We start from the raw sequence: 15,249 nt of genomic DNA on the forward strand, positions 1-15,249 counted from the left end.
AGCAACGACAGTTAAGATAAAAAAATGGTACCTAACCCATAATTGTACATTGTACCTTATGTTCTATCCCAGATTGCTTTAAACCGAAAATCATGTTTCTATTTCGCCTAGGAAAGAAAATCTAACAGCCAAGCTATTTCCTCACGCTGTCTTAGCTAGTTGACGTCACACCTGTCGACCTTGGCGACCAATAGGAGCACGCTAATAAGAAACTGCGAGAAGAATGCGAGAGTATCAGCGGTGGTACCTGTTCGCTTCGTATTCGTATTCGTAAGTACTACCAGAAACCTCGACGGTACTGCTAAGTCTACCGTAAAGTGATCTCGCGTGAATTCAGGTGCGCTTGTGCTATTTTCAGTGTTTTTGTGTGTTAATGGATGTTCTCAGTTTCTGTTATCGCTAGAACTAAGAGGAAATAGTAGGTAAAGTACTTTTTTCATTAAAGTTGATTAGTCATGATGATATCATGCTAGATTGTGATGGATTTTATGTTTGGGTCGTACTTTCTAATTTTTATTTGTAATGAATGAATCCGCGAGATTATACACAGATGGGAAAGGCTTAGCCCGGCCAGAACTGCCGTACATAATACAGTGAAATCCAAACTTAAGTATGTCATCTTAATTGGTGAACTTGACTGTATTTAGGATGATTTTAGTATAATTGTTTTTAACATCCAATTTATTTACAATTTATAATATGATTATAGTGAATTGTTTAATTAAATTACAAGAGACTTGCAGGAGACTGTCCACGTCCAGTGACATCATTTAATCATCATTATTCCTCAACCTCCTGCATCCTCTGTTGGATATAGGTCTCCTCCAAATTCTTTCAATCCATTGTTCTCTATCTTGTGCTTTCCGCATCCAATTTATTCCCACTGTTTTCTCGAGTCATCCTTCCATCTATTTGGTGGTCTACCTCGGTGTGTTTTATCTTCTCTAGGTCTGCATTCTATGGGTCTTTTGGTCCAACTATGATCATTTAAAGGTGCTACATGTCCAGCATCTCCATTTGGTTTGTGCAATTTTTTCTATGATATCTGTCACTTAGTCCTCTCTCTCACTATCCTATTTGGTACCCTATCTCTTCTTGTTATTCCCAACATTGCTCTTTCCATTTTTCTTTGGATTATTCTCAATTTATTTGTAGAATGTTTAGTCAAAGTTATGGTTTCTAAACCATATGTTATTACTGGCAGTGTGCATTTGGTTGAAAACCATTGTTTTCATTGTTTTGGAAACAATGGAATGGACAAACATGGGAATAAACATAAATGGAAAGAAACTAAACCACCTAAGATATGCACACGATGTAGTAATAATAGCATCAAGTTTTGAAGGACTACAAACCATGCTAACCGAATTAACAAATGAATTCGAACAAATAGGTCTAAAAATGAATTTTGCCAAAACAAAAACAATGTCAAACACATAAGATAATAGAAACGTAAATACTAAACAACACCACAATAGAAGCTGTTAATGATTATATATATTTGGGACAGATAATAAAAATAAATAAGAAAAACCAAACAGCGGAGGTAAAAATAAGGGTCAGATTAGCCTGGGCACGATTTGAGAAATTAAAATGGGTCCTAAAGAATAAAAAAATACAACAATACTTAAAAACAAGAGTGTTTGACCAGTCCCAATTCTCTCATACGCATGCCAAACATGGACCTTGACCAAAGCAAACATGGATAAAATAATAAAGACACAAAGAGCCATGGAGAGAGCAATGTTAGGAGTAAAATTAACAGACAAAAAGCAAAACAACTGGGTAAGAAATAAAACAAAAGTCAAAGACGCAGGAAAATATATATGTAGCTGGGCTAAAATAGAGCTTCGCAGCGCAGGTCATAACGCCAGACAAACGGACAATAGGTGGAATACCACGATATAACAATGGAGACCATGGACAAAAAAGAGAGCAAGAGGATGACCGCAGATGAGATGGGGACACGACATTAAACAGATAGGAGGAACGCACTGGAAACAGAAGCGAATGGAGGAAACTGGGGGAAGCCTATGTTCAAAATTGGACGAATTAAAGAGCAAAAGAAGAAGAAGATGCATTTGTTGTAATTTTGTGTCTTCAAGAATATTAGTAGCGTTTCTTTTAGAATATATCGGATTTTGCCAAATGCTGCCCATTCCAAGCTTATACGAAGCTGAATTTCACAAGTTAGATTGTCTTTTCCTATTCTAATTTCATGCCCTAAATAGATATAGCTAAAAACCTGATGTACTTCATGCCCGCCTACTCTCATAATATCACTTGCATCTAAATTGGTAATGTATTAATTTTTTGAAAGTTGATGTTCAGGCCTACTTGTTCTATTGCCTGTTTTAGTTCTTCCATCATTTTGTGAACTTCATTTAAACTCTTGGCTATAATGACAATGTCATCTGCAAAGCGCAAGTGACGCAAATATTCACTATCAATATTTATTTTCCTTTTAGCCCAATCCAGTTTTTTAAATGCATATTCCAGAGCTGCAGTAAATAATTATTGGTAGACTATGTCGCCCTATGTAATTCTTCGCTCAATTCTATATTTATCGGTAAAGTCATGGAGTTTAGCAGATGTTGTGGCGTTGTTGTATATGTTTTATAAAATTTGTGTATCTACAGTCTACTCGCTTTTGTTTCAATGCTCTTAATACCGCCGGTAATTCCACGATATCAAAAGCTTTTTTGAACTCGATGATAATCAACTAAATTTATTTATTATATTCAAAACATTTTTCGTAATCATTCGTTCCATAACCTTTCCTAATATCAGCTTGCTCGTTAGGCAGATAGAAATCTCATTTATGTTCTAAGCGTTTTGTGATGATTTTGGTAAACCATTTGTAGAGATGTGACAGCAGACGTATCAGTTTATAATTCTCTAGGTCTGATAATATCACATTTTTTGTGTACCTACTATGATAGTAATTGCATTGTTCCATTTTGTAGGGACTATACTAAATTTCAATGTGAACTCAACAATTCGGTTTCAAAGAAGGATTGGGAACAAGGGAAGCTTTGTTCTCAATGTTAACATTACTTCAACGGTCATGGGAAGTACATAAACCAATTTAGTCTGCTTTATAGATTTTGAGAAGGTGTTTGATAGGGTTCAACGTGATAGGGTGTTTGAATAACTAGAAATTATTGGAATAGATGATAAAGATCTGAGACCTTTACAACTATATTGGAATCAAGAAGCTTTTATTCTGGTAGATGGCAAAGAGACAGACAAAATTTGCATTCAAAGAGGTGTCAGACAGAGTTGTGTGTTATTCCCAACTTTGTTTAACGTATACTCAGAAATAATTTTTAACGAAGCCTTGGAAGGGCAATGAGGAGTTCGAATCGGGGGAGAAACTATTAACATCAGATACGTAGACGACACCACGATCATGGCTGAAAGTATCGAAGATCTTCAATTCCTTATAGATCGAGTTAGTAGAAAATGCTCCAATAACGGACTTGGCATAAACACAACAAAGACAAAGTTACTTGTGGTTAGCAAACAAGACGTCGGCCCTATGCAACTAATTGTCAATAATGGCCCTTTAACAAAAGTTAACCATTTTAAATACCTGTGAGAGACATCCTCTCTGCATACAGTTTAGGTGGGTGTACGTACAACCGACGCGACGACAGCGTTTGTCACCCGCCATTGTTCGTTCCAGGAGCTGTATCTTGGGATGCCTTGGTTAAGACATAGGTTAAAAGGTTAAATAGTTCAGTTACTACTTCCAGCAATTTCTTGCCTTCTACTTTAGCAGCAGCTTCTATTCCTATTTGGTTGTCTCTCGGAGCCGTATTGTTTTTCATTTCCTTTAGGGTTTAGTCCTGTCGCCAGGGGGGGGGGGTACAACGGCCTCCTTTATTCAGATGGACTTACCCAAGTTTTTTTCATGTATTTTGACCCGTAGAATACGAATTTTTTGGGTAACAGTTGATCCGGATGTCGATAAGATTGTTATAGACAAAGAACTTGAGGAATTACATAACAGTGATTTCTCGCAAAACAAAACATTTTTTTGTATTTTTTGGGTCATTCTAAGCAAAAAATGTTCTGGAAAGTTTTTTCGTAGGATGCATAGTTTTCGAGATAAGCGCGGTTGAACTTCCAAAAAATCGAAAAATTGCAATTTTTGAACCGGAATAACTTTTGATTAAAAAATAAAATAGCAATTCTGCTTACCGCATTTGAAAGTTCAAGTCAAATTATATCGGTTTTGAGTATTTGCATTGCTAGAAATTAATTTGTTTATTCCTAAACAAAGCTATAAACAGTAATAAACACCTAGTGCGTGAGTGATGTTTTCAATGATTTCTCATTTAAAATCGAACAAGTAGGTAGGGTAGGTACAAGTGCAAGCGAGGCAATATCTACGTAGGATGTATTAAAACGCATGTATTAGGTAGGGAAACACTATGTGTTTACAGCTTTGTTTACCAATAAAAAAATAAATTTTTAGCAATGCAAATAATAAAAACCGATATAATTTGACTTGAACTTTTAAATACTGTAAGCAGAATTGCTATTTTATTTTTAAATCAAAAGTTATTCGGGTTCAAAAATTGCAACTTTTCGATTTTTTTAAATTTTAACAGCGGTTATCTCGAAAACTATGCATCCTACGAAAAAACTTTCCAGAACATTTTTTACTTAGAATGACCCAAAAAATACAAAAAAATGTTTTGTTTTGCGAGAAATCGCTGTTATGTAATTCCTTAAGTTCTTTGTTTATAACAATCTTATCGACATCCGGATCAACTGTTACCCAAAAAATTCGTGTTCTACGGGTCAAAATACATAAAAAAAACTTGGGTAAGTCCATCTGAATAAAGGAGGCCGTTGTACCCCCCCTGGCGACAGGACTAGTTCTAAACTTTATTAATAATTTTATTCCAAATTTTAGCGCTAGCGTACATTAGTTATTTCTATATCCATATCTATTTTTAAATCTAACCATTTTTTTTATGCTAATACCTACATGATCTAAGTATATTCAAATTTATAATAACTAACTTAACATTTACCATAAATTGTTTCTTTTTTTATAATATTCGATAACCTTACCAGTGGCATGCATGAACATTTTCCAAATTGGGCCATTATCTTTTAATTACTTATTTATTATCTATTCACAGTAAAGTTAACTATTCCCATGTCCTTGTTGTAAATAATTTTAATTTGAAAACAACAAATTGTTTACCATAACTGATAGTACATGGTGTATTATGTACACAAAATGTTTTTTTTAATAAAATGAGCGCTAAGAAAAGAACTAAAATTAAATAGAGGACTTGGTCATCGTCATTATCATCATTTTCTTTGACTTTATCCCTATGTGCGGTCGGCTTCCCTAATTACATTTCTCCATAAGTTTCTACAGTGGAACCTCGATTATCCGTCTCTCTATTATCCGTCACCTCTGTTAACCGTCAGGGTCCATACCTACATAAGTTATATTGACTACATAAGTAAAAATTTAGTCATCGATTCATTTTGTTTGAGCATTGCGATAAGCCAAATGAAATTCGTTGAAATGTACACGTGCAGTTATGCCACCACCTCATTTTTTATGTAAATAATTTTTAAAATCTACAAGGAAAAGAAAAATTTTTCCTGTAGTTGGCTGTATACCATCAATCACAAAATTGGAAAGAAATCCTTTGTAAAAGGTATAAAATTTTTTTTTATTAAAAATCCCTTAAAAGGGCTACATCACAACAAAACGTTTTCGATTTTTATAAAAAATCATCATCAGTGTTCGATAAACTGGATGCTAGCTGAGCCACAAAAGAAAAATATCTGGGTAAAAACCCTTTACATAAAATATAGATGCCTTAAAAGTGCATACTTCAATAAAAAGGCCTGTGATGGTCACATGGCAAACAGGATAATGCCCTAAGGTAAACCTGTATACTTTACCTTAGGGCATTATCCTGTTTGCCATGTGACCATCACAGGCCTTTTTATTGAAGTATGCACTTTTAAGGCATCTATATTTTATGTAAAGGGTTTTTACCCAGATATTTTTCTTTTGTGGCTCAGCTAGTATCCAGTTTATCGAACACTGATGATGATTTTTTAAAAAAATCGAAATCGTTTTGTTGTGATGTAGCCCTTTTAAGGGATTTTTAATAAAAAAAAATTTTATACCTTTTACAAAGGATTTCTTTCCAATTAAATAATTTTTGTTCTTATTCAGGGCTTTTGGATTAAATTTCAATTTAAAAAGGTGATAAATGATACCGTGCTTTTAGAGTTCTATTTTTAGAATCGCAAGACGAAAATAAAAATGCACAGCACTAGTAATTATTACAGTCAATATCTGTGTGTCGCCGTAATTAAATTTGATTCAAATTCGAACATAGATTTTGTCACTTAGTCGTTTGATCAATTAAGTTTTGTTAATGTTCTATTAACCGTCTTTTCAATTATCCGTCATACCCTTGGTCCGGTGCCCTGATGGATAATCGAGGTTCCACTGTATCTTGGATCATATCAACGTCAATCCACTTTACTGACATACCATTCACTTCCTTCCACTTAGTCCATCCAACCTAATTATACTGCACGCATCGCCATCTATTTCCTTATTAGTCTGTTATACCGATCCTAGATAGTTAAAACTATTACTTTTTATAATCATTTCACCATCGAAAGATTTCTTTTTATTTGAAGTAACTCCACCTCGTACCTACTAAGTTTTAAACCTTTTTCCTCAAGAGCCTGACTCTACTGCGTCAGTTTGTTTTTCGATTTCACTATTTATTACTAACACTACATCATCAGTATACACTAAGCACCAGGGAATGTTACCCTGTAGTTTATCTGTTACCGTATCAAAGACTAATGGGCATAAATAAGGACTAAGCAACACAATCTTTACATATTCACCCTCCTCTTTGTTAAAAAAAAAAGAATGTGTGTGTACTTTGTACGCATGTAAAAGGTTACACTTTTATTATATAATTTCAACGAAATAAATATACTAAACAGTTCATTTGTATTTTATTTAAATATTAAACTAATTTAAATACTTACCTACCACTTTCAAATTTTTTTATTAAAATAATACCAAAAATTAAAAAAAATATGAACCCTCCGGATTCGAACCCGGGACCACTCGATCTGTGGTCGAATGCTCTACTAACGAAGACATCATCGCTCTGTTTACGTGACATCTCGGACATAATTACAAATCACGGTAACAAATAGATCAAGTGAAGTATAAAGACGTTATAATAGCTACTAGCTACTTATTATCTTACTTCCGAGGAAGACAAATCCCAAGACACAAAAATTATAATAAATAATATATTTACTTAAAACACTAATATATATTCTTTTCATATTATTTTTCTCATGATCATCTTTCAGTGCGTCACAGTTTTTCGATTTCTTTCTGACGCATTAAATTGTATGTGACAGAAAAAAAGGCACGTCCGTGATTACAGACATTTACAACATTTATTCTAGTTCTTCTAGTTGTCGATAGATGGCGCCATAATAAAAAAATATTTTTTTTTAATTAGATAATAATATTACAAATATAATCTGTATAATTTATAAGACTATACAAATCAAAGAAAATACCATTTTATAAATGCAAGAAACACATTTGATTTGTTTTTATTCCAAATTGAAAATAAAAAGTGACAACTGTCAGATTGAACTAAAATGTCATGTTAGAATAAATGTCATAAATGTGTATTATCACGGACTTACCCTTTTTCCTATCATTTGTTACGCACTGAAAAATGCTCATGAAAAGGACAATACCTTATTTGCGCTGATACATACATAACTTGAAAGATTAGCAACTAACTCCATACTGTATGTGTGCGCATGCGCCCAGAATAATAAAAATTCACTCTCAATCGCGCCTAAAGCAGTATAACTTCAAAAATTCCATAGGTTCTCCGATTCAATGGAGTTCAATAATTCGAATTTTATTTGAATGCCTGAATGCCCTTTTACATGTACAACAATTTTCAAGAATTTACAACTTTTTTTGTTGGCTCTGCATAATTTTGAAATAAATCGCTTTTTTGACTTCACAAAAAGCTTTCTAAAATGGACAGCTGTCGAGATATGGCAACAAGAACCAGAAAAAACTGACTTTTTCTAATTTTTTTCACAAATTGTTTAATAAAAAATTAGCCCACCTTTTGAAGTGTCCGCATAGTGAAATTATCATATCTAATGTTTAGCGATTAAAGCAAAAAAATAGGATCACGATTTACCCAACCCAAAACGGATACCTCCTAGTCTATTATATTTTAAGGAGCACATTGACTTTTAAACTCCTACTGACACCTTATCAATAGCGGAAGAAAAAAGTCTTAGTAATAGTATAAATATTAATGGGGTCTCAAATTTACATACCACCTGTAATCAGGTAAACAACAAAGTTAAAATGAACTTTTGTATTATCCGAATAAGAACAAATTGCTTTTAAACCTGATTGGAAATTTTTAATAGTATTTCTTCCCAACATTTTCTTCTTCCTCGCCTTATGTGCTACTCGGTATTACTACTGCTGTTTATTAACCGAATATACTAATAATGTTCACCAAAATATCAAAAACGAACAATTTGCTAAAGCACTTAAAAACCAAAAAGATAAAGCAGTTGGACCAGACGAATTTAAAAAAAAATTGGTTTTTCTGGGCCTAAAATGTAAATAAAAAGAACAAACTGTATGCAATGTACACTTTTTTAAAAAGACACATAATCTGGTCCAGAAATATAGTTTCTAGGGAGACTGGTCGAGAGCAAAGCACGGACAGTACACGTAAATGTCTATGGAACCAACAACAATCCATCAAACTTTCTTCTCTGTTGACTTCTTAGCCTTCTGGACACCACCGTCCGGCATAACCCAGGATCCAAAAACACCAGGACACGGCGCTTGCCCCAGTGTGTTTTTCGGACTGTTTGCTTTTGCTGCCAACACTATACATTCACTACAAACCCTGAAGAGGACAAAATCCTAAACGGGGACAATCATTGATCTCATTTCCACATAGCATTATATCTGTACACGCAAATCAAACAATGATAGTAGTAGTAGTCCAGAACTGGAAAGCACTGAGGGAGGCCTACGTCCAGTAGTGGACGCAATTGGCTGATTGATGTTGATGAATCTATGTAGCTGTCGTTTATTTTTGTTTGTCTTCTAATAGTGAATCTGTATATATTTTCTCACATAAGGAGTTTTTAAATCTGTATATATTTTCTCACATAAGGAGTTTTTAAATCTGTGTATCATACTGTGGTAGAATACGAATTTATTTTACTTTCGGTGTACCTATTGGCGATATATACGAGTGCTTTTCAGCAGTAAACTTTCATAAATATATATTAAGACGTTAATATTAATTTAAGTTCCGATTTTACCTCTAAAGTTTATTTTCTGTTTTTTTAGCTTACATGAACTAATCGTGTTCCTCTAGTGAAAAGTGAAAGTTTCAAGTGCTGAAGGATACTAAAAAACCAATGGAATGGTTAAAATTGTATTGCTCATTAGTCGAAGGTTTTGAAACAGGGAAACAGACAAAAGTAGTTAACCTCCACAAAGTGCAATAAAAGATTTGGCGGACATTGGCAATTAGGTTGGGACTGTGAATTGTATCATAAACGACATGGTTCAGTTTGTGACAAGAATTTATTTAGATATACACAATTTGATTAATTTAATTTTTAATTTGGTAATAATCAAACAGATTATACAAGCTTCCATCAACAATATACTGGAAATCGCCTCAGGATGCAGAAAATAAATCATAAGAAACTAGAGAGACCATAAATGATAGAAAGAAGATACATAAATTATATTAAATTCGCATAGACGTATCTGGGTGTTGACGTAGATTTTTATTACAATCAAGTTGTTGTTGTGCTGAATTCAGGTGAAATCTAAAACAACCTGAACAGAGCCAAAATAAATACAACACATCCTACACTTCGAAACAGAGAAAGAAAATTTACATTTAAAAGACATATAGGGTGTAACAAAAATACAAGTCATAAATTTAATCACATATTCTGGGACCAAAAATAGTTCGATTGAACCTAACTTACCTTAGTACAAATGTGCACGGAAAAAAAATTACAGCCCTTTGAACTTACAAAATGAAAATCGATTTTTTCCAATATATAGAAAACTATTAAATATTTTTTATTGAAAATGGACATGTGGTATTCTTATGGCAGTAATATTTTAAGAAAAAATTATATTGAAATTTGGACACCCCATAAAAATTTTATGGGGGTTTGGTTCCTTTAAACCCCCCAAACTTTTGTGTACGTTCCAATTTAATTATTATTGTAGAGCCATTAGTTAAACACAAATTTTTAAAAACTTTTTTGTCTCCTATTACTTTTTTCAAAAGTCAGTTTTTATCGAGATATTTGAATATTTGTCAAATCCACCACATATTTGTATATGGTAAAGTACGGTTACGGAGACTTGGTAATAATAGGTCTGGATCCCGCGTATGAAAAAAAAGTTGATTAATAGCAAGCTGAAAATTTGTTAATAGCTTAAGGGTGTCTAGTCGGATAAACTTTGATATATGGGAACACTGGAACAGGGGTAGTTTTAATTGTAGAACAGGTTAAACATTTGGAAAGGTTAGACCACGAAAACCGCACATTTATTTTGTCCGGCAGAACAGACTTAAACTCTCCGAACAGAGATTAAACTCTCATGCAAAAATCAGACTGCTATTTATCACCAAATGGACGTTTTAATGAGTGGAACATGTAAAATTTGTCAAATTACAGGAATTATGACAGGTGATAAATAGCAGTCTGATTTTTGCATGAGAGTTTAATCTCTGTTCGGAGAGTTTAAGTCTATTCTGTCGGACAAAATAAAGGTGCCGTTTTCGTGGTCTGACCGTTCCAAATTTTTAACCTGTTCCACAATTAAAACTGCCCCTGTTACAGTGTTTCCATATATCAAAGTTTATCCAACAAGACACCCTTAAGCTATTAACAAATTTTCAACTTGCTATTAATCAACTTTTTTTTCATACGCGGGATCCAGACCTATAATATGAAAATTTATTTATGATTTACATTTTTAAGTATATTTTGAACCATATTAAAAAAGAAGCCACATCTCGAGAAAAGATGCTTTATCAAAAAAATACAAAGAGGCAAAAAAGTTTTAAAAACACTTTGTTTAACTAATGGTACCGCAGTAATAGTTTAATTGAAACATACACAAACATTTGGGGGGCTTAAAGGAACAAAACCCTCATAAAATTTTTATGTAAACATATTAAAAAAGAAGCCGCAACTCGATAAAAACTGCCTTATCGAAAAAATACTGAGAGGCAAAAAAGTTTTAAAAATATTGAATTTAACTAATGGCATCACAATAATAATTTATTTGGAACGGACACAAAAGTTTGGGGGGTTTAAGGGAACAAAACCCCCATAAAATTTTTATGGGGTGCACAAATTTCATTATATTTTTTTTTAAGATGTTCTTTCCATAAGAATGCTACATGTCCATTTTCAACAAAAAACCTCTAATAGTTTTCGATATATTCAAAAAAATCGATTTTCATTTTGTAATTTCAAAGGGCTGTAACTTCTTTTGTGTGCATATTTGTACAAAGGTAAGTTAGGTTCATTCGAACTATTTTTGGTCCCAGAATATGTGGTTTCATTTATGACCTGTATTTTTGTTACACCCTGTATATAAAATGACTATTACCAGCGGCAAATAATAACAGAAAAGGTCGGGATACAAATATTCAATGAAAAAACTTAAAAGACAATATATTACAAATAAGCAAATATGAAAATAACAAAAGCCAGGAATGAAAACAGACGGATGATCGATGAAATACACTTAATGTAAAACAGAAGGATTACTAAAACTTAAACACAAGAATATGTGCCAAGAAACGCAGAGAAATCAAATAAATACAAAAAAATAAGAGAAGTAAAGGAATATTGATTGAATGTATCCTTGTATATTTTCTATTCCACAGAATTTCTCATTCAATCAATATTCCTTTGCTTCTCTTATTTTTTTGTATTTATTTGATAATTATGCCTCGTATTTTTAGCAATAACTATATGGATTAGTCATTTGTTTACAATATTTTTATGCCAATTTATTCAAAAATGATAGTGGGTGCTTAAACCTATATTTTAGAATAGTTAGAATTGATAAAAATATTCACTACCAAATTATAGCTTAGTTATTTAGTAATGTAATTATGTATTTTCCCAAGACCTATACAGGTACCTAACAATTGCTTTTGATTTTGATGATAAGAATTATGTAATAAACAAAATGTATATGAAGAGTACAGGGGAAAAACAAGGAATGTCACATTTTATACATATTGAGATAAACACCAATAAAGGTTTAATTCTTATGATATCTAAAAACTACTTAGGAGATTTTTAGCATAATTCTAGCAATTATTAGTCTATAATATTAATATAATATTAATCTATATTAACTTGTTAATTTAATAATGCACCAAAAAACTGCTAACATTCCTTATTTTTATCCAGCGGCGTAAGGACAATCCTGGTCCTTCGCCTGGATAGAAATTTATAAAAAATTTATATAGACTGATCTTTCTGGCAATTCAAGAAGTACGGGATGTAATAAAACACCTAAGAAATAATAAATCTCCAGGAAGTGATGGTATATCCGCGGAACTTATTAAATATGGAGGTGCTACCCTGACTAATCAAATACATAAAATAATACTAAGAGCCTGGAATGAGGAACAAATCCCGGAAGAGTGGTGTCTTGGAATCGTTTGCCCGCTACACAAAAAGGGTGATCAATTGGAATGTAGAAACTATAGGGGAATAACCCTCCTTAATACAGCTTACAAAATATTTTCGAGCATCTTATATGGTCGCCTAAGTGCATATTCAGAGGAGCTTCTTGGAGAATATCAAAGTGGTTTTAGGCCTGGTCGATCAACAACAGACCAGATCTTTGTGCTAAGACAAATACTGGAAAAAACCAATGAATTCAATATCGACACATACCATCTTTTCGTAGATTTTAAATCGGCCTATGATAGTGTCCTAAGAAATAAATTGTATGAAGCCATGGATGAATTCCACATCCCTGACAAACTGATAAGATTGGTTAAGGATACAATGCGTAAAGTCGTTTGCAAAGTCGAAATACAGGGCGAACAATCACAGGCGTTTGAAACGAATATTGGGCTGCGACAGGGAGATGAGCTGGCGTGTCTCCTCTTCAACATAGCTCTGGAAAAGGCGGTCAGAGATGCCCGAATAGACAACAGAGGAAATATTTTTAATAAATCATCCCAAATTTTGGCATATGCCGATGACGTGGACCTAGTTGCCGCACAACACGCAAACTAGAAGAAATGTATACCACCTTCTCAAATGCCTCAAAAAATATGGGCCTGACAGTAAACGAGGAGAAAACTAAGATGGTGGCATCAACACCCAACAATAGAGCCATAAACATCGGTCACCAATTCTCTGTTGATAACTCTACCTTTGAAGTGGTGGACAAATTCACATACTTGGGCTCCCTGATCACCAAGGAAAACGTCATGACAGAAGAAATCAAGCGAAGGATAATCCTAGCGAACAAATGCTATTTTGGACTGAGTAGACATATGAGAAGCAGAAACTTAAGCCAAAAAACAAAAATAACCATATACAAAACCCTTATACAACCAGTGTTGACATATGGATCGGAGACATGGACCATCTCCAAGGCAGATGAAAACCTTCTGCTTATATTTGAACGAAGGATCCTGAGAGGCATATTCGGTGGCATCTGTGAAAATGGTATTTGGAGGAGGAGGTACAACTATGAGGTATATCACAGATATAAACATATATTTGGTGGAGAAGACGTAGTATCTCTTATAAGAATAGGACGACTAAGATATGCAGGACATCTAGCAAGATCACAGCATAACAACCCTCCTAGAAGAATCCTTATGTCACAACCTGTGGGAAGTAGAAATAGGGGTAGGCCAAAACTTAGATGGAAAGATGGTGTAGATGAGGATGGGAGAAAAATAGGCGCAGCAAACTGGCAACGGTTGGCAATGGATAGGACTGACTGGCGTAATAGACTTGGGAAGGTCGAGGCTCTTTCATAGGGCTGTAGCACCATTGATGATGATGATCTTTCTGGTTATTGTTCTGAATCGATAGTCAGTACTCTTTTCTTGCTAGCACATGGCGAGAAAAGTCAAAATTCATGAAAAAGTGACATTCCTTGTTTTTCCCCTGTACTCTTCATATATGAATGTCTTCTTCTTCGTGTACTCGTGTTCCTTTCTGTCCTTTCAGAATGTTCGTTACCATCGTAGCAATCTTAATTCTATTCATTGCAACCTCTCAAGTTTATCAACCCGACTTTCTTCGACTTGGACTGTATTTGCTGTTATTTTCTCTTGCATTATATTTTGTAGAAACGTTTATTTGGTTCTTCTTGCTACATGTACAAAGTACTCCAACTTTTTCTTATTGATGCTTTTTATTGTCTCAGTAACTCAGCATTCTTACTGAGATGTTCTAATATTGTAGAGTGTCGAATCTTTTTCACCCAAGATACTTTAAAATTTTTTCTATAGCACCATATTTCAAAAGCCTCAAGGCGATTTAGATCACTTTTATTCAGAGTCAACACCGAGAACACGTAGCAAAGAAGTAGGCGGATCCACAATGCCAATGTTAGGTCTCTGTTACATAATAACTTAAAGCAGTTCTGTCCTGCTAAATTCTGGATCTAATTTTACAGTGACTCTCTGCGTTACAATTTAACTGATATCCCCTAATAACACCAAACATTCCATGTATGTTCCTAGAATGTACACACAGGACATTGAGAACATTCCTGGAATGTCCTCAAAAGCACAAGAACGTCCCCTTAATGTCCCAGGAAAGTCCTGTGTCAGCATTTTAAATATTCCTTGAATGTCTTGTTGGAACATTCTACGAATGTTCGTTGGACATTCACAGTACATTTATTAGACATTCCCTGGATATAGTCGCTGATGTGACATAATACCTCCGATTTGTTTTTTCATGAGTTTTGTAAGGGAGACTAAAACTTTTTTTTACAGTCACCTCCTGTTTTCATATGATATTTTTTGACATGTTTTGTAGTAAATTCAACTATCTATTTACTACAAACCATGTCAAAATTTACATGTAAAAACAGCAGATGACCCTAAAAAT

At 33.7% G+C, this 15,249-nt stretch overlaps 1 protein-coding gene across 2 annotated transcripts in view; it reads left to right on the plus strand.

Moving 5' to 3' along the window:
• Window positions 1-228: 228 nt before the first annotated feature.
• The window catches only part of LOC126887254 (putative ferric-chelate reductase 1 homolog), a 139,310-nt gene continuing 124,289 nt past the window's right edge, over window positions 229-15,249 (plus strand). Inside the window, exon 1 of one of the 2 annotated variants that reach the window (XM_050654669.1) lies at window positions 229-422. The gene's annotated coding sequence lies outside the window, so the exon portion shown is untranslated. The remainder of the gene's footprint in view (window positions 423-15,249) is intronic. The other variant, XM_050654671.1, reaches the window with a different exon arrangement.

The sequence above is a fragment of the Diabrotica virgifera genome, chromosome 6, assembly GCF_917563875.1.
Source record: "Diabrotica virgifera virgifera chromosome 6, PGI_DIABVI_V3a".
Taxonomy (NCBI): domain Eukaryota; kingdom Metazoa; phylum Arthropoda; class Insecta; order Coleoptera; family Chrysomelidae; genus Diabrotica; species Diabrotica virgifera.